Source organism: Arachis ipaensis, chromosome B7 (genome assembly GCF_059453495.1).
Source record: "Arachis ipaensis isolate K30076 ecotype BB chromosome B7, ASM5945349v1, whole genome shotgun sequence".
Classification (NCBI taxonomy): Eukaryota; Viridiplantae; Streptophyta; class Magnoliopsida; order Fabales; family Fabaceae; genus Arachis; species Arachis ipaensis.
In genome coordinates, this window is record NC_142442.1 from 120,697,939 (window position 1) to 120,724,981 (window position 27,043).

The 27,043-nt window shown below is 35.2% G+C and overlaps 1 non-coding gene and 1 pseudogene across 1 annotated transcript; one reads left to right on the forward strand and one right to left on the reverse strand.

Moving 5' to 3' along the window:
* The first annotated feature begins 2,450 nt into the window (after window positions 1–2,450).
* LOC110265118 (uncharacterized) lies at window positions 2,451–3,631 on the forward strand (annotated as a pseudogene).
* Window positions 3,632–22,860: 19,229 nt separating this feature from the next.
* Window positions 22,861–22,968, reverse strand: LOC148553921 (small nucleolar RNA R71). The gene has a single exon (XR_015893286.1). It is a non-coding gene; the product is annotated as a small nucleolar RNA R71 (small nucleolar RNA).
* Window positions 22,969–27,043: the final 4,075 nt, after the last annotated feature.

The following is a 27,043-nucleotide window of genomic DNA, read 5'->3' on the forward strand; positions in this document are numbered from 1 at the left end:
AAAGAATGGAAGAAAGGTGGTCCAATCTTACTAAGTAATAAATCCTGTATTTAATGTCTAAATTACTAAGTTTGGTGTAAGAAGGCACAAATCATTCTGTCCTGTGGCAAGCTTTATGGAGATGGTCTATAACTATAAGTAGCTTACACAATTCTTGTGATGTATAGTAAAAGGAAAGAGTCAAAGATATTCTTTGGACGCTGATAGGTCTGTGAGAAATTAATGTGAAGTTTTGAGCTTGTTTCATATGTCAGTGAGCCTATGATAGTTATTATTATTATTCCATCAAATGGTTGTGTCAGACTTAGACTGGAGTATTAAAATAAAATTTTTATGTGGAATTGTTAATGTGTAATCTCAATATTAGATTGTCTGTTACTTTCAAGGGAATGAAATGTTAGGGGCTGCTGAAGGGAGATTTCCTTTTAGCCAGGTGAATGAGGGGTAAAAACTCTACAACTATGCTGAAATGGGAGTTACGTCTCTCACTAAATGATGTTGGGTCATTGCTGCTTCGACATTATTAATCAAGTTAATGATAGTCCAATTTCATGTCATGCTTTGTGAATTATGGATGTTGCAAATCTATACGTTTTGTAGTTAAAAATTTCATTAAGTGTCTATGCATAGCCGAATTTTCTAGGTAGTAGTCTGTACTCTTATTACTGTCTTTGTCGTGATGAATTTCTATATCATACATTTCCCTAGCATTGGTTCGAGACTTTAGTATTCATTTACTAGAAACGAATGAACTTTGAATTATTGATGTCTTTCCTGTGCGCTGTTTATTTTCCTATAAATATCTCACTAGTGTTTATCAAGTATTTTGACCTTGCATTCCTTGTGTTTCTGTGTCTTCTTGTGGGCCTTTCTCTTATTACTGCTGTAAACACTGCCCTTTTCCCATCTACCAATTTGATTATTTGCTATGATCATGATTCTCTATCTTTCTTTCTAATTGTGAATTATAATTACTTGATTTTAACTATTTCCTTTGCTACCTGCTCTTATCAGCTGTCTCTTAACTAGAGTTTTGAGTTACTTCTATTTACTTATGGTTATTTGTTGTTAAGGCTGAGATTTACTCTAGATTTTGAAATGCTCTGTATATAGTTTATTCTTCAATAGCTGAAGTGGGGTTTGGATATTTTTTTAGTAACATGATGATGCGAAGCAGTGATATTAGCTACCATCTATGTACTTGAATTTATTGACAAAAGATAAAACTATCAGTGCTAAGTGTTGGAAGTTTTTGCAGATTAGAGGTTGAATGAGTAAAACAATTGAGATGTCCTGAAGGAAGATCCAGGTTTTGATAAAGCTCCTTGGCTTTCTTTAATGATTGTTGCAACAGATTTTGCAAAAAGGTTGTTGAACAAGGATTATCAAAAAATAATCAGCTATAATTGCTAAGGAGCTCTTAGAGGCTATCAGCCTATCAGGTATTCAACCTTTCATGCATTTTTTCCTAATATATGGTTTTTCCCCTGATTTGATAATCTTATTCTATTTGATATCTTGTCAAAAGGAAACAATAAACTTTTGAAAAGAACTGAAGAATAAGATGCCTGATATGCGTGATTTACTATATTCATGTGTGATTTGACTATTTTACTTAGCCTCACATACACTTAATTATTTGACCTTAATAATCTTTTCCAATAGTTAAACATTGATCATAAGGAACCAGGCTTTGGTTACTAACAATAATTTGATTTGGCACTTAGATTTTAAACCAGTTCAAACTGAAAGACCAGGAGAGTTAATTGCTTACTTGAATCTCAATTATTTGCTTATTATTACTTTCTTTCTTTATTTTTTCGTAATTAAAAAAAACATATAAAAAACTATATCGTATTAAAGCAAAAAACTTTAATAATTTTTTATTTTATTGATCCTCCACTTGTTTATTTTCATGTGTATAAAATCAGTATTTTTTTTAAATTTGTCAATATTATTAATATTTATATTTAAAAATACCAATACACCAAATTTATTTTTTATCAGGTTCTTTACTAATCAGAGAACTATCATTTCGTTTATTAAATAAAAATACCAATACACCAAATTATTAATTATTTGAGTTTAATTTGCAATGAAGGCTCGGTACTGCTATTTTCTCTTTATTAATTATTCTTTTTAATTTTTTTATTTTTATTTTACAAATTAAACTCACTCATGGATTTAATTTCTGGTTTTATTCGGCATTTGCTTGGGTTTCTTCTGTTTCTGGAATTAAAGTGGATACTGATTTTTCTCTCACCAGTTTCTTGTTATTGCTTTTGAACAAGCGCTTGTTGAGGTAAGATAATAATTATATCCTGTTTTGTTTTAACTATGTTAGAAGTCTATTATAACTTTGTAGTTTATTATGTTAGAAGTCCCATATATATTTAGTAGTACACATGTCTAGTAATTATTTTTCCCTACTTGAAGTTTAACTAGCAACAATGGATAAATCTTGGATTGCTAAGCCACGAAATGCAGATGAATATATAGTTGGTCTAGAAAACTTCTTGGATTTTGCATTTCAACATGGAGCAATTGAGAATAATAAGATAATATGTCCGTGTCCAAGTTGTGGGTTTCGCATATGGCATACTCGAAAAGATGTTAGAGATCATTTACTTTACAAACCATTCCCTAAGAATTATGTTGTATGGAACTTTCATGGCGAGAAAGAAGTAACCAAATTCTCAACAAGTGCACATGTCATGCGCGAGACATTGGCAACTGAACATCCCCTAGATAACATGGTAAATGATGCTTTCGGGATACATATGGATCAGGAGAGCGGTGAAGATTTAGGCACGGAAGATTTTGTAAACGATGAGCCAAGAGAAAATCATAGAGACTTTGATGAGTTTCTCAAGGAAGGCAATCAAAAGCTACAGGAAGGAAGCGACTTCACAAAGCTAGAATTCATAGTGAAATTGTATCATATTAAAGTCTTGCGTGGACTAAGTGACAAGGCCATTACCATGGTACTTGAGTTGGTGAGGGATGCTTTTAGTTGTGTGAATTTGCCTACGACTTTTAGTCAGGCAAAGAAACTAATTCAAAAACTAAGTCTTGACTATGTTAAGATAGATGCTTGCCCCAATGATTGTATGTTGTTCGAGGATGAAGACCCAAACAACATCCAACAAACATGCAGTCTTTGTGGTGCTTCTAGGTGGAATTCTAAGAAGAAGAAGAAGAAAAAGCAAGCTGCCAAGGTTTTGAGATACTTTCCGTTGAAACCAAGGTTGCAAAGATTGTTCATGTGTCGTAAAACTACAGAGCATATGTTATGGCATGCAATAGCGAAGGGAGAAAATGAAAAAATGGTGCATCCAAGGGATGGTGAGGCGTGGAAGACTTTTGATTTGACACACAGAGAGTTTGGATTGCAACCTAGAAATGTTCGCTTAGGACTTGCTAGTGATGATTTCAATCCTTATAGATCAATGAGTTCTACTCATAGCATTTGTCCTGTGTTTCTGATTCCATATAATCTTCCTCCTTGGATGTGTATGAAACACACTTCCTTTATCCTGTCAATGGTTATACCTGGCAAGCATAGCCCCGAAAATAATATAGACATATATCTTAAACCACTTGTCAGAGAGTTAAAAGAATTATGGGATGAGGGTATGGAAATTTATGATGCATCAGAACATAAAATGTTTAAGATTCATGCAGCTCTTATATGGACAGTTAGTGATTTTCCTAGCCTAAGCATGCTTTTCGGATGAAACACATATACTGGTTTGGCTTGCCCAACTTGTAATTTTGATGTAAAACCTTGTTATCTTAATCATAGCAGAAAATGGTGTTATATAGGTCATCGACGTTTTCTTGGTAGACAACATCGATTTAGATTAAGTAGAGTTCGTTTTGATGGACACATAGAAGAACGTGATCCCCCGACTATATTATCAGGATCCGAAATTCTGGCACAAGTAGAAAATATTGATGTTACATTCAGGAAGAAAGAAAAGTTTAACCAGAAAGGAAAAAGAGGTAGGTAAGCAACTATGTAGTGGAGAAAGAGAAGCATCTTTTTTGAACTTCCATATTGGAAAACCAACTTGTTGCGTCATAACCTTGACTTTATGCACATTGAGAAAAATGTATGCGATAATATTTTGTATACTTTGCTCAATGAGAAATCTAAAGCAAAAGATAATCTCAATGCCCGAAAAGATCTACAAGATATGGGAATAAGGCATGATCTTTGGCCAGATGATAATGGAAAATATCACCTTACTTTGTATTCACTAACATGAGATGCTAAAAAGGTATTTCTTGTAACTTTGAAGAATGTTAGAGTGCCCGATGGTTACTCAAGTAATATATCTCGATGTATTGATAAGGCACAACAAAAAATCATTGGACTTAAAAGTCATGACTGTCATATTTTGATTGAGCAGTTGCTTCCACTAGCAATCCGTAATGTGCTACCAAACCAAGTTACCTCAGTTTTGATAGAGTTCTGCTCATTTTTTAGAATTCTCTGTGGTAAGAGTCTAAGTCGTACAGAACTTGATAAGCTCTAAGATCGCATTGTGATTACTCTTTGCCATTTGGAAATGTTATTTCCTCCTTGCATTTATTTACTTTTCTTTCTTCTCAATTTTTCTTTTAGCTTAGTTATTTATGGTTTCTTTTTCATTCTTTTATCATGCATTTTTATGTTAGTGTTGGAGTTTTATTTGGGTATTACTTTATTATCATTGAGCTTGTGGAATATTATGAAGAGTGATTTGACAATTGAAATTTAATCTTGGCTCTCCTATACACTTGGATTCATTATTCTACTTCCTATTTTAACTTGCACACTAAGTGTTTGTGAAAAAGCTTTTATGGCATTTTGAATTCTATTTTGTTTTACTCTCATACTTTAATGCCTCTCTTTTTCACAACACTTGTAATCCACATATATTGAGATTATCATTCACAATTGTCATCATACACGTGCTCTTTAATTTGGTACATTTAATAATTGATGCTTGATTTTATACTTCTCATGCCTATTACTTGCATACTTTTTACCCTCTTGTATCTAATTATTATGAATTGCCTTTTTACTCTTAATTGATGTCTTAATACCTACATGTTGTAGCTACCATGTATTTAAGCTATTATATTTTCTTTGGCATCCACTATCACTTGGAATTTCTCCCTTCCGGCTTTTAATTATCTATATTTAACATTCTTCCTCTTTCTTTCTTCCTTAGGAATGGGTACCAAGAAAGGAAAAGAGAAGGCTATTGACAAGACACCAGCAAGGCAAGGAACCAAGAGAACTCCGGCTAAGGCACTTCCATCTACGAGCGTCAAGCCACCAACAAAGCGGGTGAAAAGGATCATTAAAGTTGATGAAGCAGAGAAAGCCTCTCCCGCATGGGACTCCACACAGTTCACTAACCGTTATTGCAAGCAGATGTTCCCCATCCTAACTGAGAGGAACTACAATAATGAATATCTACTCATTGTCCCAAACCATTTTGTTGATTTTGTGGAGCCCCGCATCGAGAAGAGACAGTGGGCATTTTTGAGGAGGCAGCCGCAAGGGCCAACCTATCTTGGGTAGTTGAATTCTACTCCAACTTCTACTCGCCTACTTTGCAGATTGTCTATGTTCATTAGCAGGAAGTCCCTGTCTCTGAGAGTGCCATACAGAGAGCACTGGATCTTCTACCTAGACCAGAGGGATTGGATGCATATCAAGAGGCCTCCCTTAAGCGCCAGATGTATCAGTTTGACTGGGATAGCGTCCTTGGGGTTATAACCCAACCCAGCAGCACCTGGATCTATGGGCAGCACCAGTCAAAACCTAAGAGCATCTCAACCCAATCACTTACCTTGGAGGCTCACGTGTGGGCACAGATTATGTCCCACTATATCTTTCTGAGCACTCACGAGTCTACCTTCACAACGGACATGGCTGTTCTCATCTGGTGCATCCTGACAGAGCAACCTCTTAACCTGCCCCGACACATCCGGCAGGCCATGGGAGACGTGCAGATAGCGGGTAACCTGCCTTTCCCCGTATTGGTTTCAGATTTAGTCTCTGCAGTAGGTGTTTCCTATAGGGCTGGAGACACAAAGGTCATGATCCCTAGGGCCGATCAGTATGTCCCGAATGGGAAGTACATCAAACCCCCTGTTCCCTCTGCGAGTCGGCTTCCAGGCCCATCTTTAGACACTCCTCCTTCTTCTACTCCACCATCATCCACACCGCAAGCACCATCCACCCATCACATGTTCCTTCAGATCCTTGAGAGGTTCGACCGGCAAGACCGGTGGATAGAACAATTGGAGCGCCGATACAACTATCTGAAGGAGCTCATTGTTGGTACTCACCCACCTCCGGAACCAAAGGACACCCCGAACTCCCCTTCACCTAGTAGCACAGGGAGCCATGGCGAGCCAGACAGCGGAGGCGATGCTTCTAGCCCTACCTTATTCCTTACTGATGGCATGGAGGACCGTGCCAAGCCTTAAGTGTAGGGAGGTCAGTCCCTGACTTTCGGAGGTAATTTCTCTCTCTTAACACCAACATTTAACTTTTTCTTTTGTTAGATAGGATAGATTGCATGGTAATAATTGCTTGGTTAAAATAATGAGTTTCTTTTCAAGACCCTATTTATAATATTTCACTAATTCAAATTAAAAAAATTGTGTTAAACTTGTTTGAAGATTGTAATTCGAAACATGAATTATAGCTAAGAACACACAACCTGTGAGATTTTGAGCTTAATTATATGGTTACATTATTTAACCACGACTTTTATTCGTGTGTGTTTTCTTCTCTATGATTACAATCTATAGTTTGTTCCATTCTATATGTCCATTATTAAGTGTATTTGCATGCATACATATGATTGAGGTCATCATTTGTTATTAGCTCACTTGTCCCAAATAGCCTACCACTTCAATTACCTTTGTTGCCACTTTGAGCCTTTTAATCCCCATTTGTTCTATATTTTACCACATCACTAGCCTTAAGCGGAAAAATAATTAATTACCCCATTTGAATATTTGATTAGCTTAAGATAGAGATTGTGTGTCAACTAAGTGTGGGGAATTGTGGGAACTCGGGATAATAAGAATGTGTTGTGTTTTATTGACAAAATTATTGGAAATTTGGGTGCATACTCATGTGAGACCAGAAAAATCATATGCATTGATATATTATGTTTGCTTTCTTGTTAAAAAAAATAATATGAATAAATAAATAAATAAATAGGGGACAAAATTACCCCCAACGTTAAGTTTAATAAAAGATCAATGCATATGTGGTGAAATTAAAGAAAATTTTGATACATGAGTATGTGAAATATACAAAAGTGAGATTATGGGTAGCTAGGAATAATTTCATATATATAGAGTGTGTGTATGTTAGGTGGGAACTTAGGTTAGTCAAAGATTCATATTATAGCTCACTTGACCTTACATATATCCTCACTCTTACCTTAGCCCCATTACAACCTTGACAAGACCTCATGATGTTTGCATGTGTACACTAAATATTTGTTCATTGGTTAGATGAAGAACAAAGTTTTAGAAAGCATGACTAAAGAAGAGTAGAGTGGATTAACCCTAGACACTTGAGCGATTAGAGTGCACATACACTTCCAGTGAGGGTTCAATGCTTGATTCTATATTCCCTGCTTTCATGAGCTATCTTCCTACAAGTTTACTTGTCTTTTATTGTATGATTTGAATTAGTAGAATCTGATTTATGTTTGTCTTGAAGAACTTGTTTACTTTTAACCAAGTAGATAGAAACATCTTGGCATATAGTTGCATTCACATACATAGGTTGCATTACATGAGTCTTACTTTCCCCCATTCATTCCTTTGTCTCCTTGAGCTTAGCATGAGGATATGCCAATGTTTAAGTGTGGGGAGATTGATAAACCACTATTTTATGGTTTATCTTGTGCTAAATTGAGTAGTTTTTATCAAGTCTTTGCATACTTATTCATACAAATTGCATGGTTTTACAAATCCTTCCCAATTTTGTTCTATAATTGAAAACTTGCTTCCTAAGCCTTTAAATTGTATATTTTTAATTTCCCTTTATACCATTCGATGCCGTGATCCGTGCATTAAGTGTTTTCAGGCTGTATAGGGCAGGAATGGCTTAAAGAATGGAGAGGAAGCTTGCAAAAATGGAAGGAACACAATAAATAAAGGAGATGACCAGCGAGGATTGACACGCATGCATGGCTCACGCGTGCGCGTGTTTCAGAGATTTTCACAGCGACGCGTGCGCGTACCTGACGCGTGCGTGTACCCGACATGTACGCGTGACATGCGAAGAAAACCATTGACGCGTACGCGTGACTGACACGTACGCGTGACGTGCGCCACGTGCAGAAAGTGTAGAAGATGCTGGGGTGATTTTGGGCTGATTTTGGACCCAGTTTTCGGCCCAGAAACACAGACTAGAGCCAGGGGACAAGCAGAGACTCAACAGACATTCACTTTAACACAGTTTTTAGATTTAGTTTTGAATCTTAGAGAGAAAATACGACTTCCTCTAGGGTTCTTCATATTCATAGATTTCTAGTTTGATGCTTTTGATTTGGATATTGAGAAGAGTTACTACCTCCGTTGAAGTTTCCATTATTCTAGTTTGTTTCCTTATTTCCTTACTCTTTTATCACCAATTTACCCTGTTCAGAATTACATATAGATATCTTTGATTTTGGAATTTATTAATACAAGAATTATTTTCACATTTAATTTCATTATTGGCTTGAGTATCATCTTTTCTTAATTTATTATTTCAAAATTAGCTTTTATTAATTTAATTTTAGTTACCATGTCTCTTCTCTTTTCCCTTTACATGTCTGCGAAATTGGCATCCATGTCAATGGAGTAGGCTTTTAACTTGACCTTGGAGTTGATTAATAGGAGATCCTTGAGTTGGAATACTCAAGTGTTAATTTGCAATTGGAAGTTGTTGGCTAACTCTCTAGTCACTAACGCTAATCCCTCCATAGGAGAGGATTAGGACTTGTGAATTAGAGTTGGCTCAATTACTTGACTTTTCTTTATTCGGTAAAGGTTAACTAAGCAAAAACAACAACCTCTTACTATTACACTTGGGAAAATTCAACAATGATAGAACTTCCGATTAATCTTCTCCTGGTCAAGGCTTCTTTATTTCAATTACACAAAATCTCTCGTTAATTTTCATTGCTTTAATTTATAATCATTTATTTTTCTGTTCTCCAACTCTAAAATTTCTTGAAAAATTCCTGACCAATAAAATAGCACTCTTTTGTCAACTCATTGGGAGACGACCTGGGAATTCTACTCCCAGTAATTTATTCTCAATTTGTGACAATTTTTTCTAAATTGATAAGCGGAGTTTTCGTCAGTTAAGAACTGTACTTGCAACGCTGTTCTTATTATAAATTCTTAATCGCAATTTTCCGCCCGTAAAAAAGATTCAAAAACTAGTTAAAAATCAAGTAAAATCTGATAAATTTTTTTATGAGTTTGCTTTGGTTTCTTAAAGAACACGAAATCCTCATGTTTTAATTATTTCATGGCCAAATTATAACTAAGAAAAGGTTTTGTGACTGAAAGTTAATTAAAAGAAAGTTTGAGGGTTAAAACGAAATTTTTAAAAGTTAAGTGGTTAAAGTAGAATTTTTGAAAAGTTTGGAGGTTAAAATAAATTTTTAAAAATTTTGAGAAACTAAATATTATTAACTGAATTTTAACTCTAAAATATTATAATATCTTAATATTTTATTTTTATTTAAATAATTAGCTTAATAATAAAAGATATAATATAACTAAAAGCGGTAAACAGACAAGTTTTTCTAAAAGCTTTAGAAAGACAATTTAAGCTTAGAATTGTATGACTGTCCCTTTCATAAAATATTTAGGAAAAGGCGAGAGAATAGTGCAAAGATAATATGAGATGTTGGAAGAAAGATATTAAAAAAATAGTTAAAAAGAGGAAAGCAAAACAATAAGAACTTTTTGAATATCTGTCTGCTGCCAGAGGTACAGTAGAGATATGGTGGTAAGCCCATCAAGAAAAGCTTCCAAAAGTAAAATTTTACATACTTCAGTTGGAGAACCAACTCTTGTAAGTACTTATAGAGATTATGTTTGGCATATTTTAGCGGAGAAGCAGTGCCTGTAAGACAGAGGTTCTTACAAAGGATATGCCACTGGAAGCCATATGTAAACCCCGAGTAATTAGTGAATGATTAGCTAATAAATTAATTATTAATTAAGAAAATTAGAAAGTAGAATTTTATAATTTAATGAGGTAGAACTAATTAAAATAAGAATTTTCACACTAATTTTAAAGGATTTGGCCCAAGATTGGGCCGAATCAAGCGAACCGGGCCCAAAATGGGGCCAAGGACCAGTCCACTTATATATATATATGAAGGGCATCAGCCCTTGTTTCCTCAATTGAGGATGGAAGCACGCTGAGCACGTTGAAGGAGAAGAGAAGCATGGAGAACCCTAACCCCCTTCTCCCTTCAATGTTCAAATTTTTCTAATTTTTATTTCGGAGCTCTGATTGATGAGCTGTTAGCGGCCACACGTTCGTCTCAGAGTCCTCTTCAATTCTAATCCAACAAAGTGGTAAGAGTCTTTAGTTTTTGTGCCCAGTTCTCTACCTCCATCTTTTCCACGTTTTTAGTTTGGGAATTGAGTAATTTTGATGATTTTGATAGTTTAGGGTTGAATTAGCATCGAGTAATTGTGGGTTCCATCAATTTGCTCGTGGGTAAAGGTATAGAATCATTATTTCTTCTAAATTTTCCAATTTTATGATATTATGGTATTGAGAATTTGTATGTATATGGAATTATGTGGTATTAGGTTGTATGTATGTGAAATTGAAGTCAAATTTACGAAGTGTTATACTTGAATCGGAGCTTTTGGTGGCCGAAACCTATAACACTTGATTTGGAACCTTGGAGGCTTGAATTGAGATGTTTGAGCTTGGGGAGAAATCGGCCAAGGTATGGTTTTGGTTTCTCGTATATAATATATACGGTGTCGTGAAAACTTAGGCTAGACGACCCAAGATAAGTTAAATCTTATGTTTGATACATATTATGTTAATTGATGTTATGTTTGATTGATGATTGTTGGTCATGAGGGAAGTTGATGATGGTAGAAAGATGATATTCGAACTGTATGATGATGTAGGTATTGATGAGTATGTACATTGTTATATTGAACTTGAATTGTTGGTTATGATCATGATGATGTATATTAAAGATGTTGTGTTGAACTTGGGTTGTTGGATTGAAAACTTGATAGAGATGGTAAATTAGTGTATAGAGGACTGATGTGATGTAGTTGGGTCTAGTTTTGATTTACTATGGTGGGTCTTGGTATGTTTTAAAGGGGTTGGGATTTTTGAAGGTTTTGGAGTTGAGGTTTGAATTTTAATGAAAATTGAGGTTTGAGGTGTTTGTGAAAAACTAATTTTTGGCCAAATTTCATCGAGCCATAACTCAGCTTCCGAACCCCCAAATTATTGCAAACTTATTTCATATGAAAATTGAGTCTGTGAAGTTTACACTGTTCGAAGAACAGATGAAAAATATTTTAAAATGAAAAAGTTATGCACGTCGGAAGTTTGGTGGGCGAAACTAAAATTCTGCAGCACTTAGCATTTTTACCCACTCTATAGAACTTGCGTACGCGACCAGGGTGCTTGTGTACACGTGGCCCATAAAATCAGCAAAGTGATTTTTGTATTTTAAAATATAATTTTGAACCTCTAAACCTCTATTTTCACTCTTTTGACCCCTAAACCTCAGTTGTATGTTAAATGGTGAGTAGAAGGTAGGAAGAAGTAGTAACTTAGAGATGAAGAAAGTTTGAGAAGTGTGTAAATGTGATATGTATACGATGAATCTGGCCTTAGTGGATGATTTTGAATGATTATGAATGGATATGAGTGAATGATGTATAATGAATTTGAAAACAAAATTGTTTGCGCTTGACCTAGCAAGGTTCTTGGTGGTTTACCGCTTGCCCAATGTCAAGAAGTTTGTGGGGTTCGTGGTGGTGTACCGCCCACATGTTTTTAAAAGAGACTGGTGTGGGGTTCGTGGTAGTATACCGTTCACATGTTTTTAAAAGTGAATACTTTGTGGGGTTCGTGGTGGTTTCCCACCCACATGTGTGTGTTGTTTTCCAATTGAAGATCTTGCGAAGTTCGTGGTGGTGTACCGCTCGTAATGGTGGGGTTCGTGGTGGTTTCCCGCCCACATGTGTGTGTTGTTTTCCAATTGAAGATCTTGCGAAGTTCGTGGTGGTGTACCGCTCGTAATGGTGGGGTTCGTGGTGGTGTACCGCCCGCCAGGTGGGGTTCGTGGTGGTGTACCACCCACCAATTTTCAAGAGGACGATATCCAGATTAGCTATCGGATGTGTCGGGTTCTGGAAAAGTAACCGACATGTGAGCTCACGGTCAGTAGGAAAGGCATTCATCATATGCATTTGTCTGTTTTGCTTGAGTTTGCATTTCTTGGGATTGCCTAATTGATAATCTATGCTTACCTGCTATATTTACTACCTGTTGTAATTGTATCCTAATTATGTTTGTCTTTGCTTGTATTGTTTATCTGTGCATTGGTGAATCTGGAGGGTTGGAGGAGGTAGGAGGTGAATGGTAGAGTTAGAGTTGTACGAGACAGTGAGTGGATTGTAATTTGAGAGATTTAGTTAGCATTGAGTTAGAACCTTAAAAACCTTAGATATCTACCCCTGCTTATGCTTTCTATTTTAGTTCCTTTAAGAATTATAATCTAAGTGTCAGTGTTCTAGGAATGCCTCTGGCTTTCCCGGGACCTTATTTATTATATATGTGGGAACCTTAACTATACTGAGAATTCCCGATTCTCATCCCATACAATATTATTATTTTTCAGATGCAAGTTGAGAAGCACCACTCTGTATTATGGAGACTTAGAGGAAGTGAAGAACTCTGGGGTCTCAGGGATGTATTTTGTTTATATTTACATATGTATGTAGATTCTCCACCTTGTATTTTTTATGTTTGTCCCTCTTAGAGGTTGATTCAGAGAAATAGGCTGTCTTTTTTCTGCTTTGGGTCATTTTGGGATTTTCTTATATATATGTATATATACTTATATGCTCTGGCCGGTTTATCTTCGCGAATCGAGTTGGAAGCTTTGTTAATTGTATCTTTGACACTCCCTTTTTACTATTTATGTATATATATCTTATGTTTCTTCATACGCAAGTTTTCCATTTACGTGAGCGTTACGACCTTTGTTTTAAACTCTTCTTCAAAGGATCCTCGGTATAAATTCCTTTCAACTATATATATATTTGCTTTTAGAGGTCGTAATACCTTGCCACCTCAGCTTTATGACTTAAGCATAAGACTCTGTGTGGTAAGGTGTTACACCATATCCAGACAAAGGTTGCTAAGTTACGTTGGGAGTGGATAGAAACTGACAGATGAGCTCATTACCTGCACTAGGAATAGACATGCATCATGCTTGTTTGTGCATATTTCTTTTTTATATGCTTCTGTGATTCGTGCGTGTGTACTTCTTGATTATTTATTCTCTGTGCCCTTGGTTGTTATAGTTTGTATTATCTTATGGTTGTTGTTGTTGGCTAAGTATAATATAAAATGAACCTAACTATCTACCCCGACCCTACTAAGGACTCCCTAGTTCTTACCATTTCCTTTTTCCCCTTCAGACGGAGACATAAATTATGTTCTATGAGCTTCCACATCCTTATATATACGAGGATCCAGTATTCCAAAGTTTCTATATAGTAGCTGCGGAGCCTCGAGTACGCTTATACGTGTTACACGACCATCCTTATCAGCACCCTATAGATAGCTCGTACTTTGACACGGACGCACCGTATGAGTATCCGCTATTGTGACTTCATCCAAACGCACCCTACCATCCTTTTCCAGACGGACCTAGACATCCTATTCTAGCACAGTCAGTGGACCAGGTTAGTTCCTGAGCTTAACCTAGTTAGGGAGTTCGTCCATGCACCTTATCCTGATTAGGACCTTCTCTTCGAGCCGATTGTATCATCTTCATTAGGCACACATTCAGGGGATCAATCAGGACCTCCAGCAAAGGGATTGGATCACATACCGGAGGATGGAACTGTGTTCGCAGGCAACCCTGTAGATATAGACATTAGTGGTGACAGTAGTCTTAGGAGTTTCCCTAAGGTCATAGTGATTTCTGTTGATGATGAGGACCCGGAGGATGATCCGAAGATTGTGGAGATCTTGTCTTCTAATAGTGAGAGTTAGAGTATGGTAGCATATTTTGACGGCACTACAGCTTAGCACTGGTATTTTGGGTTTAGACCCTTGATAAACCACTATTTTATGGTATATTTTGGATGAAATTGAGTTGGATTTTGTCACATATTCTCACAGTTATCCATATAAATTGCATGTTTTTAAGTTTCCTTCCTAATTTTGTGCTATGATTGAAAACATGCTTCTTTCGCCTTGAAATTTCTAATTTTTAATCCTCTTTTATTACCATCGATGTCGTGATATGTGCGTTAAGTGATTCCAGGTTTTATAGGGCGAGAATGGCTTAGAGGATGGAAAAAAAGCATGCAAAAGTGGAAGGAAAACAAGAATTGAAGATTTGAGAAGCTGGTGCCGACGTGTACGCGTGGCTGACACGTACGCGTGACCAGGAGTGTCGTCTACCGACGCGTACGCATGGCTGATGCGTACGCATGAGCTTGTGCATAGTTCAATGATGCGTACGCGTGGCTGACGTGTACGCGTGACGAGTGTCACTTGCTTCTCTCTCTTCTCTCTAGAATTAGGTTAGAGGTAGATTAGGATTTCTTAGATCTAGGTTTAGTTCATGCTTTAATTTACTTTTCCTTTGTAATTTCTTGCTCTTCTACCTTTCCTTTCTCCAGTTTAGTGTTTCATTCTTGTAATTGTGTACTTTGTTGTTGATGTACTTTTTTTCTTCTACTTCTCTTTAATGCAATTTATGTTTGATTTTTTTTTGTTGAATTGCTCTGTTGTTATTAATTTCTTGCAATTAGTAGTTGTAGATTTACTTTTCTTGCAATTTTATCTTCCTTTTCTTTTATGCCTTCAAAGTGTTTGATTAAATGCTTGGAAGGATGTTAGAGTAGATTTTTCTCCTCTTGGCTTTGGTTGAGTAATTGGAGACTCTTGAGTTATCAAACTCTTTTGTTGATTGATAATTAGAAATTGCTAATTAATTTGAATAACACTAACTCTAGTCTCTCCTTAGGATTTGAATAGGACTTGTGGACTCAAATTGATTATCTCCACTTGACTTTTCTTCATAGTTAGAGGTTGACTAAGTAGAGCAAGGGACAATTCTCATCACAATTGATGATGATAATGAGGATAGGACTTCTAATTCGCATTCCTTGCCAAAAGCTTTCTTAGTTATTAGTTTACTTCTTTTGCTATTTACATTTCTTGCCTCTTATTCAAAACCCCAAAATATACGATCCATAACCAATAACAAGAACACTTTCCTGTAATTCCTTCGAGAGACGACCCGAGATTTGAATACTTCGGTTATTTTATTGGGGTTTGTTACTTGTGACAACCAAATTTTTGCATAAAAGGATTGTTTTTTGGTTTAGAAACTATACTTGCAACGAGATTTCATTTGTGAAATTCTAAACCATAAAAAATCAGTTCATCAGAGAGCAAAAGGCAATTGCCATCAAAATTGACGAAGATAATGAGGATAGGAATTCCGATTCTCAACCCTTGCTAGGACTTTTCTTAGTTGTTAGTTTATTTTCTTGTTATTTACATTCCTTGTTTATCATTCAAAAACCCCAAAAATTACTTTCCCAAAACCAATAATAAGTACACTTCCTTGCAATTTCTTTCAGAGACGACCCGAGGTTTAAATACTTCGGTTATTTTTATTGGTTTGCATTGTGACATACAAATTAAACGTTGACCGAGGATTGTATGTCAGTTTAGAACTATACTTGCAACGCGATTTTATTGAAAAATTCTTTACTGACATTTATCCCACATCAAATCTCACTTTTGGTTAGAACCACAAAGAGACTAGGAGTTTGTTAGACTTGCTAGGCTAGTTTGGGCGTCAGACTAGGGGATTCTTCTATGGACCAGGCCCCAGAGTGTTAAGTGTATATATATGTACATAGTTATGAGTAAAGGATGTATCAAAGGATGCAATACTAACTTCTTTTGGATAACATTTTTGTTCTGTATATAATGTGTATGATGTATATTATGAATTTAGTTTTCCTGTGTTTTCTTTATTCTTCTATTTTAATGTTCATGTAAGTTTTTGCACTATAAGAAAAACACTGAATACCATCAGATTTAGCGTCCGATGTTAGCGGTGAGTTTTCCATCGGATTGATCGTCGGATTTGGTAAAAAATTTGTCACCTTAAAATATTACTGTCGGAACAACATTTTCGATGGTAACGTCCACGGTAATATTTGGAGGGAAAAAAAAGAAATTTTTACATGCCACCACCATTGGATTTACCGGCAGGATGATCCAACAGTAACAATATTAAGTGAAAAGCTGCATTTTGGGCACACGAAAAATGTTGTCCGACGGTAATAATGGCCTAAATGAAAGCATGAATGCCGTCTGATGGAGGGCCAAATGTCGGTTTGGAAGTTCTCAAAAAGAATTGTTTTGTTGCAAGCATAGTCCAAATCGACAAATGACTCCCAATCAAAGTTTAATAAAGATTGTCACAAAACAAATCAATAAAAATTGGGAGTTTTAAGTCCCGAGTTGTTCTCCCATGGAATTGCAATAATGTGTGCACATCATTGGCTATGAGAAATCGGGGATGAGATAGCAGTTGACACAAAAATTAAAAAGCAAAAAAGTAAATGACAATTAACTAATAAAGTAAAGGAAATTTAAATGCTAAAAAGGTTTCTTATCCTAGTCATTGACCACAAACATGGCAATTATAAAGAGTTAATCCCACTTAGTTAACCCTAATATCGAGGATAAGTCAAATAGGCATAATTGATCTCAATCCACAAATCCTAGCCAACTCACTAATTAACTTAGTGAAAGACTAGCGTTAGTAGAAACCAAATTAACTAACAATCCTAAATCACCAAACAATATTGGACATCAATGACTCCAGGTCACCTAAGTCCTCAATCCCAAGCCAGGAATGTGAAAAACTACACTAAAACTAAAAGATGCATTTTATCAAACACTTGGCATACATAAAAGTAAAAGCATGGTAAATTGTAATCATAATAAAATCTAAACTACCAATTGCAAGAAAATAATAACAATAACTCAAACAAACATCAAGAAAACATAAAACATCAAATTGCATTAAATGGAATCAAAATTAACAAGAGTTTATCAACATAAAAGCAACAATATAGAGGAAATTAACAAGTAAACTAAGAGAATTAAGATACTACAACAAAAAATCGTAAATGAAACTAAATCAAAGCAAGATCAAAACCTAAATCTATGTAGAGAACTAAATCTAAAACCCTAAATTCTGGAGAGAAGAAAGAGCTTCTTTCTCTAGAAATCTAACTTAAAACATAATAAAAATCTAGCCTAATTGCTCTACCCTTCATCCTCCTTGACTTTAGCTTGAAATACTTTAGAAATGAGTTGGATTGGGCCCAAGAAAGCTCTAAAATCGCGACCCATGTGTTCACTTAAGTGAACTCACGTGCTGCCAGTCATGCGTACGCATGATGCATGCGTACGCATGACTTCGCGAATTTTCAAAACATGCATACGCATAAGGCATGCGTACACACAACTTTATATTCATGTGTATGCATGAAGCGTGCATATGCATGATCCTGAAATACTCCAAACTCCATTTCTTCATGATTTTTCTACTTTGCATGTTTTTTTCTCACTTCTTCAATCCATACTTGCCTTCTAAGCCTGAAATCACCTTAACTGTTGAGTTTGGAAAACTAAAACTTGAAGTGATGATGACCAAATGTTATTGGGTTTTTATTAATTGGTTGTGTGATGTTTTTATTTAAGTGTGCAGAAACTTGATTTAATCAACATGGCCCAAGAAGCAAATGCTCAAACCCACACATACACACTCTGACGCATTATCATATTACCGACAACCAAAATTGGCTTCATCACAAACCACCGAACTAAAAATTCTCTCTTCTCTCTCTTCCCTCTCTTTTCCATCACATCACACTCTACCCCAAGAAGAAAGAAAGAAACAAAAAAGGAGGTTGGCCTAAACCAAGCCCATACGGTGACTTCATCTAGGTCACTAACTGGGTAAACAAAGTTTAATTCAATCAAATCTTTTTTTTCTCTACCACCGAACATAAACTCTCTCTTCTCTCACTTCTTTTTCTTTCTTTTCACATTAAAGTTTAGAACCAAGAAAGAAGAAAAAGGAAAGAGCTGAAGGTAGGGCACGATTAAGGACAAAAAGCTTCTTACTAATTTCAAGCAAGAAGAAGGACTACAACAAAGGGATAAATCTCATCCGGACAGAGCATCTCTAAAGTTAGTTTCCCCATTTATGCTTCAACAAGAAACCGTAAAGAAATCTGCTGAGCTTCAAGCATAAATCAAGCAACCATGGGAAAGTGAAGTCAATGGTGTCCAGAGGCTCATCAACAACCGAAAATCAAACTTGGGACCAAAGCAAATATCAATAGCCCAGATTCAAGATCCTTGAACAAAAAGGTTGAGAAAGAAAGGTAAGGTTGGATGTCATTGCTTCTGCTCTCTCTCACCTTTGACTACGCCATTGCTGGTTCTGCTACTGGAGAAGAAGACAACCCAAGTGTTGTACTTGGTCCAAACCTTGGAAGCTTCACTCTTCTATAATAAGGGTGAATGGCCAAGATTAACCAAGAGAGAAAGAGCACTTGTTTAGATTTTCATAGCTCCCTAAGCTGTTCTTGTTCTTCTCCTTCATGGTTTTCATTTTGTAATTTTTCTTAGTTTAGTCTGTCTGAGTTTCATTGGAAAAAAGAAAACATGGTGAGATTTGTAAGAAAAAGCCAATGAGTGAAAAAAGACAGTGAGCTAGACGTGGAGAAAAAGTCATAGTTATCTCATAAATTCTTTGTAAGTTTTTCTGTTTTGTGTCATGATCCTGAAAGAATTTTCTTACAAGTTGGGTTAGCATTTGGCTGTTGAAAGCTAGGATTGAGTCCTAGTCAAGTTCAGGTCGGGTTAGAATCTGGACTTGTCCCAGATAGGATTGCGTAGATCCTAGGGAGAATTGGTGACTGTAATCTTTTGAAAAGATAGTGAAATTTTGTCACTGTTGTGATGGAGACTGGATGTAGGCTACATTGCACTAAGTAGCTAAACCAGGATACATTTGTGAATCAATATCTATTCTCTTCTCTGTTTTTGGTTTGTAATATAGGAGATAAAACAAAAATATCTCCTACCGTATTAAGGGACAAAATCAAAATATCTCTTGTATTTTCTCAACAGAAAGCAAGTTTACACAAAAAAGAAAAAGGGGCCAACATTCAACCCATTCCCTTCTCTTAGCCACTGATAACCATCATTAACAAACACATCAAGGCATCGAATGGGATTAAAGTGAATTAAATTAAGCAAATTAAGATCCTAAAAAGTGTGTTTTCAATCTTAAGTACAATTTAGGAGGAATTCACAAAACCATGCTATTTCTGAATAAATGCAGGATATGATAAAATATACTCATTTTAATACAAAATAAACCATCAAATTGTGGTTTATCAAATTCTCCACACTTAAACAATGGCATGTCCTCATGCTAAAAATCAAGGAAGATAAGAAATGGATATCAATAATTATTCAATGCAAACAATCTAAATGTAATCTATCTATATATATGTAACTATTCTACCTAACACTATCTAATTATCTACATGCATTTACTTAGTCAAACTGAATCAATTTCTAAGAATACATAGATAAATAAAAGGGCCAAGTCAAATTCACAATTGAATTAAGTCATATAAAAGAATTTACAAACTCGCAAGATAAGAAATAACCATAGGTGGAAACATAGAATTGAGCAATCGAACCCATTACCGGTTGTGTCTACACTCTAATTGCTTAAGTGTATAGGGTTGATTCATTCAATTCTTCTCTAATCATGATTTTTAAGGTTTGTTCTTCATCCAACAATCAACAAATATTCAATGTATGCATACAAGCATCATGAGGACTTTTTCAAGGTTGTAATGGTACCAAGGGTAAAGGTAAGGATATATATGGCTAAGTGAACTAGAATTTGAATCTTTGATTAACTTAAGCTCTCACCAAACACATATAACAACCCATACAATTCTAATATCAAGCTTAGCTACCCGTAATCTCACTTTTCAAACACACTCAGCATGCATTTAATTCAATTTACATCCCCTATGCATTGTTATTATTACTTTTCTTTGGACCTTTGTCCCCTTTTATTGCTTTCTCTTTTTTTCTTTTTTTTTTCAAGGTGAAATATATATACACAATCAATTCATATGGTCTACACAATTAATATATAAGTATGTGCCCAATTCTCAATTTTCCAAACTTTTCCACACTTAGATATTACACAATCTCACTAACCTAAGCTAATCAAAAATTCAAATTAAGGATGTTTATTATTTTTCACTTGAGGTTAGTAATGTGATAAAATTAAGAACAAAAGAAAAATTAATAAGGCTCAAAGTGGGATAACAAATGTCGATGATATGGTAAGGCTATTTGGGTAAGTGAGTTTCGATGAAATAAAGGCCTCAATCATGTAAATGCATATATACACCAAATATTGGACATAAAGAATTAAACAAATCAAAGATCACAATCATAGAGAGAGAATAACACACAATAATGAAAATAGTAGTTAATGCAATACAACCACGCATTAAAGCTTAAATCTCCCTTGGTTGTGTATTCTAGCTCTAATCTATATTTCACATTAGTTTTCAAGCAAGTTCAACAAAAAAGCTTCAACTCAAATCAAAGGGATGCCCTTTAAAGAAAATTCCTTGGAAATTTCATTAAATTGACTACTTTTTCTATATATATATAAAAGGGAAAAGAATCAGCCCTTCGGGCTTCATCTCTTCTCTTCTACCTCATTCCACAATTTACAGTTTTTCAGAATCCTTATTTTCTCTCTGAACCATGAGCAACTAAACCTCCACTGTTAAGGTTAGGAGTTCTGTTTATTTTATAGATTAATACTATTACTGTTCTATTTTAATTCATGTATTGATTTTAATTTCAAAAATTGTTTTCATTTTCTATCTTATGAATCTGGGTGAAATGGAAGTATGACCCTTGTTCTAATTGAGTTCTTGTAAAACTTGGAAAAGCTCTTTGCTTGAACAACAACTTGAAAACAATTTCTCCTTAATTTCTAATTAATTGGACTTAATGGGATACCTGACATATAACCCTCTTATATTTGGATAATTAGAATTTCTGTGGCATATAAACTAGAATTGAACTTAACCCTCTAATTGGAATCAAGTGACTAAGGAATTGGCGGTTGATGAAGGTTAGAGGAGACTAAAAAGGTCTAAGAAATTAGGGTTTAGTCACATATAGTTTTCCATGAATTGAATCTTGCATGATTAAAATAGTTTGTAAGAAAAGTTATTCCAGAAGATAAATATCTCTAAAGCCTTAACTATTCTCCCATATTATTCACACCAATTTATTGCTTGCTTTTTGATATCCTGAATTTACTATTTGATGCAACTGAACTCTCAAAACACCATTTTCTGTTTGTCTAACTAAGTGAATCACTCAATCATTGTTTCTTAGTCCATCAATTCTCGTGGGATCGACCCTCATTCACTTGAGGTACTACTTGGTACGACCCAGTGCACTTGCCGGTTAGTTTGTGGGTTATAAATTTTGCACCAAGTTTTTGGCGCCGTTGCCGGAGATTGACTGTGATTGACAACTATTTGTTGTTTGATTACTTAGATTAGACATTTTAGCTTTAATTTTATTTAGTTTTACTCCTTAATTTTCGAAAATTTATGCAACTATTTTTCCTTAATTTCTGAAATTAAGTTTGGTGTTATCTAGTTGATTTTATTTTAATTTTTTTCTTCATTTTTTCTGTAAAATTCGAAATTTCTAGTTTAATTCTTAGTACAATTATTGAAAATTAATTGTTTTAATTGTTTAGTGTTTTATTTTATTTCTTCACAAGGTTACCTCACTGGAAATCTCTACATTCTAACGTAAGGAATCCCACTTTTCTTGTTTTTTGTTTGTTTATGAGCAGGAACAGAGACAATGAACCTCTTATAGATTTTGATCCTGAACCTGAAAGGATTTTGAGGCGGTGCTTGCAACAAGCTACACTTTACAAGGCTAGTGAAAATCTTGAGACCTTTGAAAAGGAAGTTGCAGAGTCCACTATGGATCATAATCGTGTTGTTAATGCCAATATGGCAAATCTGAATGAGAATGAACAACCTAGAAGAGTTCTTGGCTCATACATTACCCCCAATCTAGATCTCTATGGGAACAGTATTGTGGTGCCTCCTATAGCTGCAAATAACTTTGAGTTGAAGCATCAGTTAGTCACTCTGGTGTAGCAGAATTGTCAGTATCATGGACTCCCGCAGGAAGATCCAAACCAATTTATTTCTAATTTCCTACAGATTTGTGATACTGTGAAAATGAATGGAGTGAATCTTGAGCTTTACATGCTCATGCTCTTTCCATTTGCTGTAAGGGATAGAGCAAAGCTATGGCTAGATTCTCAACCCAAGGAGAGCCTGAATACTTGGGATAAAGTAGTCACTAGATTTTTGTCCAAATTCTTGCCACCACAAAAGCTAACTAAACTAAGGGTGGAAGTTTATACCTTTAGGCAGAGAGATGGTGAGACCCTCTATGAAGCTTGGGAGAGGTACAAGCTGCTGACCAGGCAATGCCCCCTGACATATTTTCTAAATGGACTCAGCTGGAGATCTTTTATGAAGGCCTCTGTGAAATGTCCAAAATGTGTTTAGATAATTCTGTAGGTGATTTATTGCACATGAAAAAGACGCCTGAAGAGACTACTGAGCTTATTAAATTGGTTGCTAACAACCAATATCTTTACTCCTCTAACAGGAATCTTGTGAACTCTGGGACTCCTCAGAAGAAAATTTTTTTAGAAGCAGAGACCTTGGATGCTATTCTTGCTCAGAACAAAGCCATATCTCAACAGATTGATATGCTTACTCAACACTTGAGTGGGATGCAAGTTTTAGCTGTTAATGCTCAGAATGCCCTTCAAGAAGCTCCTTATGACATGACTGGTAGCTTCATGCAAGGTGAGAATTATGATTATGCTCAATTTCCTTATGAACATGTCAACTATATGGGGAATACTCCTAGAAATCCCAATAATGATCCATATGCCAAGACCTATAATCAAGGGTGGAGAAATCACCCAAATTTAGGGGAGGAGAGAGTAACCTCAGAGGCCACAGAATTTTAATAATCATCCTTCGGGTGGTTTTCAACAAAATAATTTCAATAACCACCAGCAAATTTGATGCAGAATTTATAACCCACAAACTAACCGGCAAGTGCACCAGGTCGTACCAAGTAATACCTCAAGTGAATGAGGGTCGATCCCACGAGGATAGATGGACTAAGCAACAATGATTGCATGATTTACTTAGTTAGACAAATAGAGAATGGTGTTTTGAGAGTTCAAAAGCATCAACAGTAAATTCAGAATCTCAGAAAGCAAGCAGTAAATTGGTGTGAATATATATGGAGAAAATAGTTAAAGTTTCAGAGATATTTATTTTTCGGATTAACTTTTCTTACCAACTATTTTAATCATGCAAGATTCGATTCATGGAAAACTATATGTGACCAAACCCTAATTCTTTGGACCTTTTTAGTCTCCTCTAACCTTCATCAACCGCCAATTCCATGGTCACTTGATTCCAATTAGAGGGTTCAGCTCAATTCTAGTTTATATGCCACAGAAATCCTAATTATCTAAATATAGGAGGATTATATGTCACGTATCCCATTAAGTCTAGATAATTAGTGATTTAGGAAAAATTGTTTTCAATATGTTGTTCAAGCAAAGAGCTTTTCCAAGTTTTACAAGAACTCAATTAGAACAAGGGTCATATTTCTGTTCCACCCAGATTCATAAGATAGAAAACAAAAACAATTCTTGAAATTGAAATCAATATATGAATTAAAATAGAATAGTAATAGTATTAATTCATAGAATAAACAGAGCTCCTAACCTTAACATTGGAGGTTTAGTTGCTCATGGTTCAGAGAGAAAACAAGGATTCTGAAAAATTGTAAATTGCGGAATGAGGTAGGAGAGAAGAGATGGAGCCTGAAAGGCTAATTCTTTTCCCTTTTGTATCTAATCCCAATTAATGTAAAATATATTTTCTAAAACTAAATAATATCTTTTTATTTTAAAATAAAATAAATTTTTAATCAAAATTAATTAAAATCTTTGTGCAGCTTCTTATTCTGCGTGGGGACCATGACTATCTTGAGAAGTAGCACCTAACTTGGGGAAATAGGCTCCTAACTTAGTGCAATAATCCATCCTGGTGCCTAACTGGATGAGCATGGCGCCTAACTTCGCAGTGCCCGAAGTGAACTTTTCCTCTTGCGCCTAACTTTTAAATCATGGAGCCTAACTTGGGAAATTCCAAGTTAGGCGCCACCTTGGCCATATAGAATAAAGAAAAAGGGCATACTATTATATATCGTTGGAAAGCTTCGGAAGTTAGATTTCCAATGTCATTGAAATCACATCAATTGGATCTTTGTAGCTCAAGTTATGTCCGTTAGAGTGCACGGAGGTCAGGGTTGACAGTATCATCTACTTTCTGCCTCTTCTTCTATAAAACTCCGTCAAATCCATTCGAATGCTACCTGAAATAAACAGAACTGCACACAACTTAAAGTATCATTCATAGTGGGTAAGAAGTATTTAAATCTTGATTAAACTCACAAATTTGAATGCAAATTTACTAGGAAAAGATAGGAAAGATGCTCACGCATCACAACACCAAACTTGAATTATTGTTTGTCCTCAAGCAACCAAAACTAATATAGGCTTTGGATGTAAATTTGCATGAGAAGTGAGTGTTCAATTAAGCTCCTGTCTCTTCTTAAAGTGGGGTTTATACACTACAATCCTGAATAGTTTTGGCATCTCACTATCCTTTGAATCAGAGAAATGTCACTGTCATTTAGAATTAGAGTCCAGATAATATTATGAATTCCCTGGCCTTTATACTTTAGTTTAATCCTTGAACACAGCAAAATTTCTTTCATTCTCTTTTCCTTGGTGTTTTGCACCTTGAGCCTAGCCTTGACTTTAAATGCTTTGTGTCAAGCTTTACTTGTCACAAAAACACCACAAGCACTTAACTGAGGAACTCTCTTTAGGTTCTAATTTTTCTTTCAGTTACTCCCAGACAGTGGTGCTCAATGCCTTTGGCATACTCTGTTAAATACACTTGATCTCGACTTTTAATGCTCTATCTTAAGGATTACTTGACACATTTACACCACAAGCATATGACTAGGGAAACAACTCTTTGAGCTTTTAATCATGTCTAACCTCCCTAGTCATTGATGCTCATAGCCTTGGACCTTGCTTTTATTTTTCTTCTGCTGTTTCTTTTGCTTCAAGAATTAAGCTTTTGTTTACTTCAGGGAATTCATAATAGTTCTCTAAATTCTTATTCCTCATACATCCACATCCTTTGATTCAAATTCAAATATGCACTGTTCATATCATGCATTCATAATCACAGATAATACCACCACAGTTAAGTAAATAAGACTACTCTTTAACATAAACTCAATTTCTCATGCAATATATCACTTCTTTTCTTTTTTTTTTTAGATTCAAGCTCAGTGAGTGGTACATGAGACATCTCTTCAATTAAAAGATAAATAACTGAAATTTCAAAATAACAAAATTAAACTAGAACCTAGGACTTAGAATTACTAAAGATCATGCACACATTCAAGTAAACTAGCAGAAAACAGGAATATAACATAATAAGAACGGAAGGAATATAGAATGAAAGGAACTCAATCACCTCAGTTATCCTAATGGCCGTCTCATTCTTCAGGCTATGCTCCTCCGTGAAGATGATTTGCCTCCCTTTGCTTCCACTAAAATAAAAAGAGTAAATATCCAATCCGGTCCTTGTCCATTTTCACGAAGGACAAAGCGATCCCTGTCCAAAAAAAAAAGGGACACTTTGACCCTCAACCTTTTTATTTTGGGACAATACGATCAATCTGTTAAAAAATCCATTAAATAATAATAAAAATTAGTTTGGTGGGGATTTTATTTGTATTTTGTGGGGGGTTTTAAACCCCTACAAAATTCTTTTCAAGAATATAATCAATTACTACTACTACTACTACTACTACTACCTTCTTCATTCTCATTATTATCACTCCTACCTCTATTACTTTTATTGTGTAACCATACTTTATCATCATTATTATCTCCTCTATCGTTATCATCACCAATACTAATATTATTAACATTAAAGTTCTCCTCTTTCATTTTTTATTCGATGTTATTTTTTTTTCTTTTAAAAAGATGGAATCATAATGTGATTAATCTAGTCACATTAATTAAAGAATAAATCTTTTATTTGGTCTCACAAATTTTAATGTTGAATAATCTTGTCTTTCACTATTTTCTTTTTCCATTATAATTGAAAAATAAAAAATGAAAGAAGAGGACCTTAATGTTGATAATATTGGTATTGGTGATGATAACAGTAGAGAAGATAATGATGATGATAAAGTTTGGTTACTGGTGCACGAAATTACAATCACACTTTTGTAACTCCGCATAACTAACCAGCAAGTGCACTGGGTCGTCCAAGTAATACCTTACGTGAGTAAGGGTCGATCCCACGGAGATTGTCAGCTTGAAGCAAGCTATGGTTATCTTGTAACTCTTAGTCAGGATATCAATAATTCTCAGATTTAATTGTAAAAAGTAAAAGA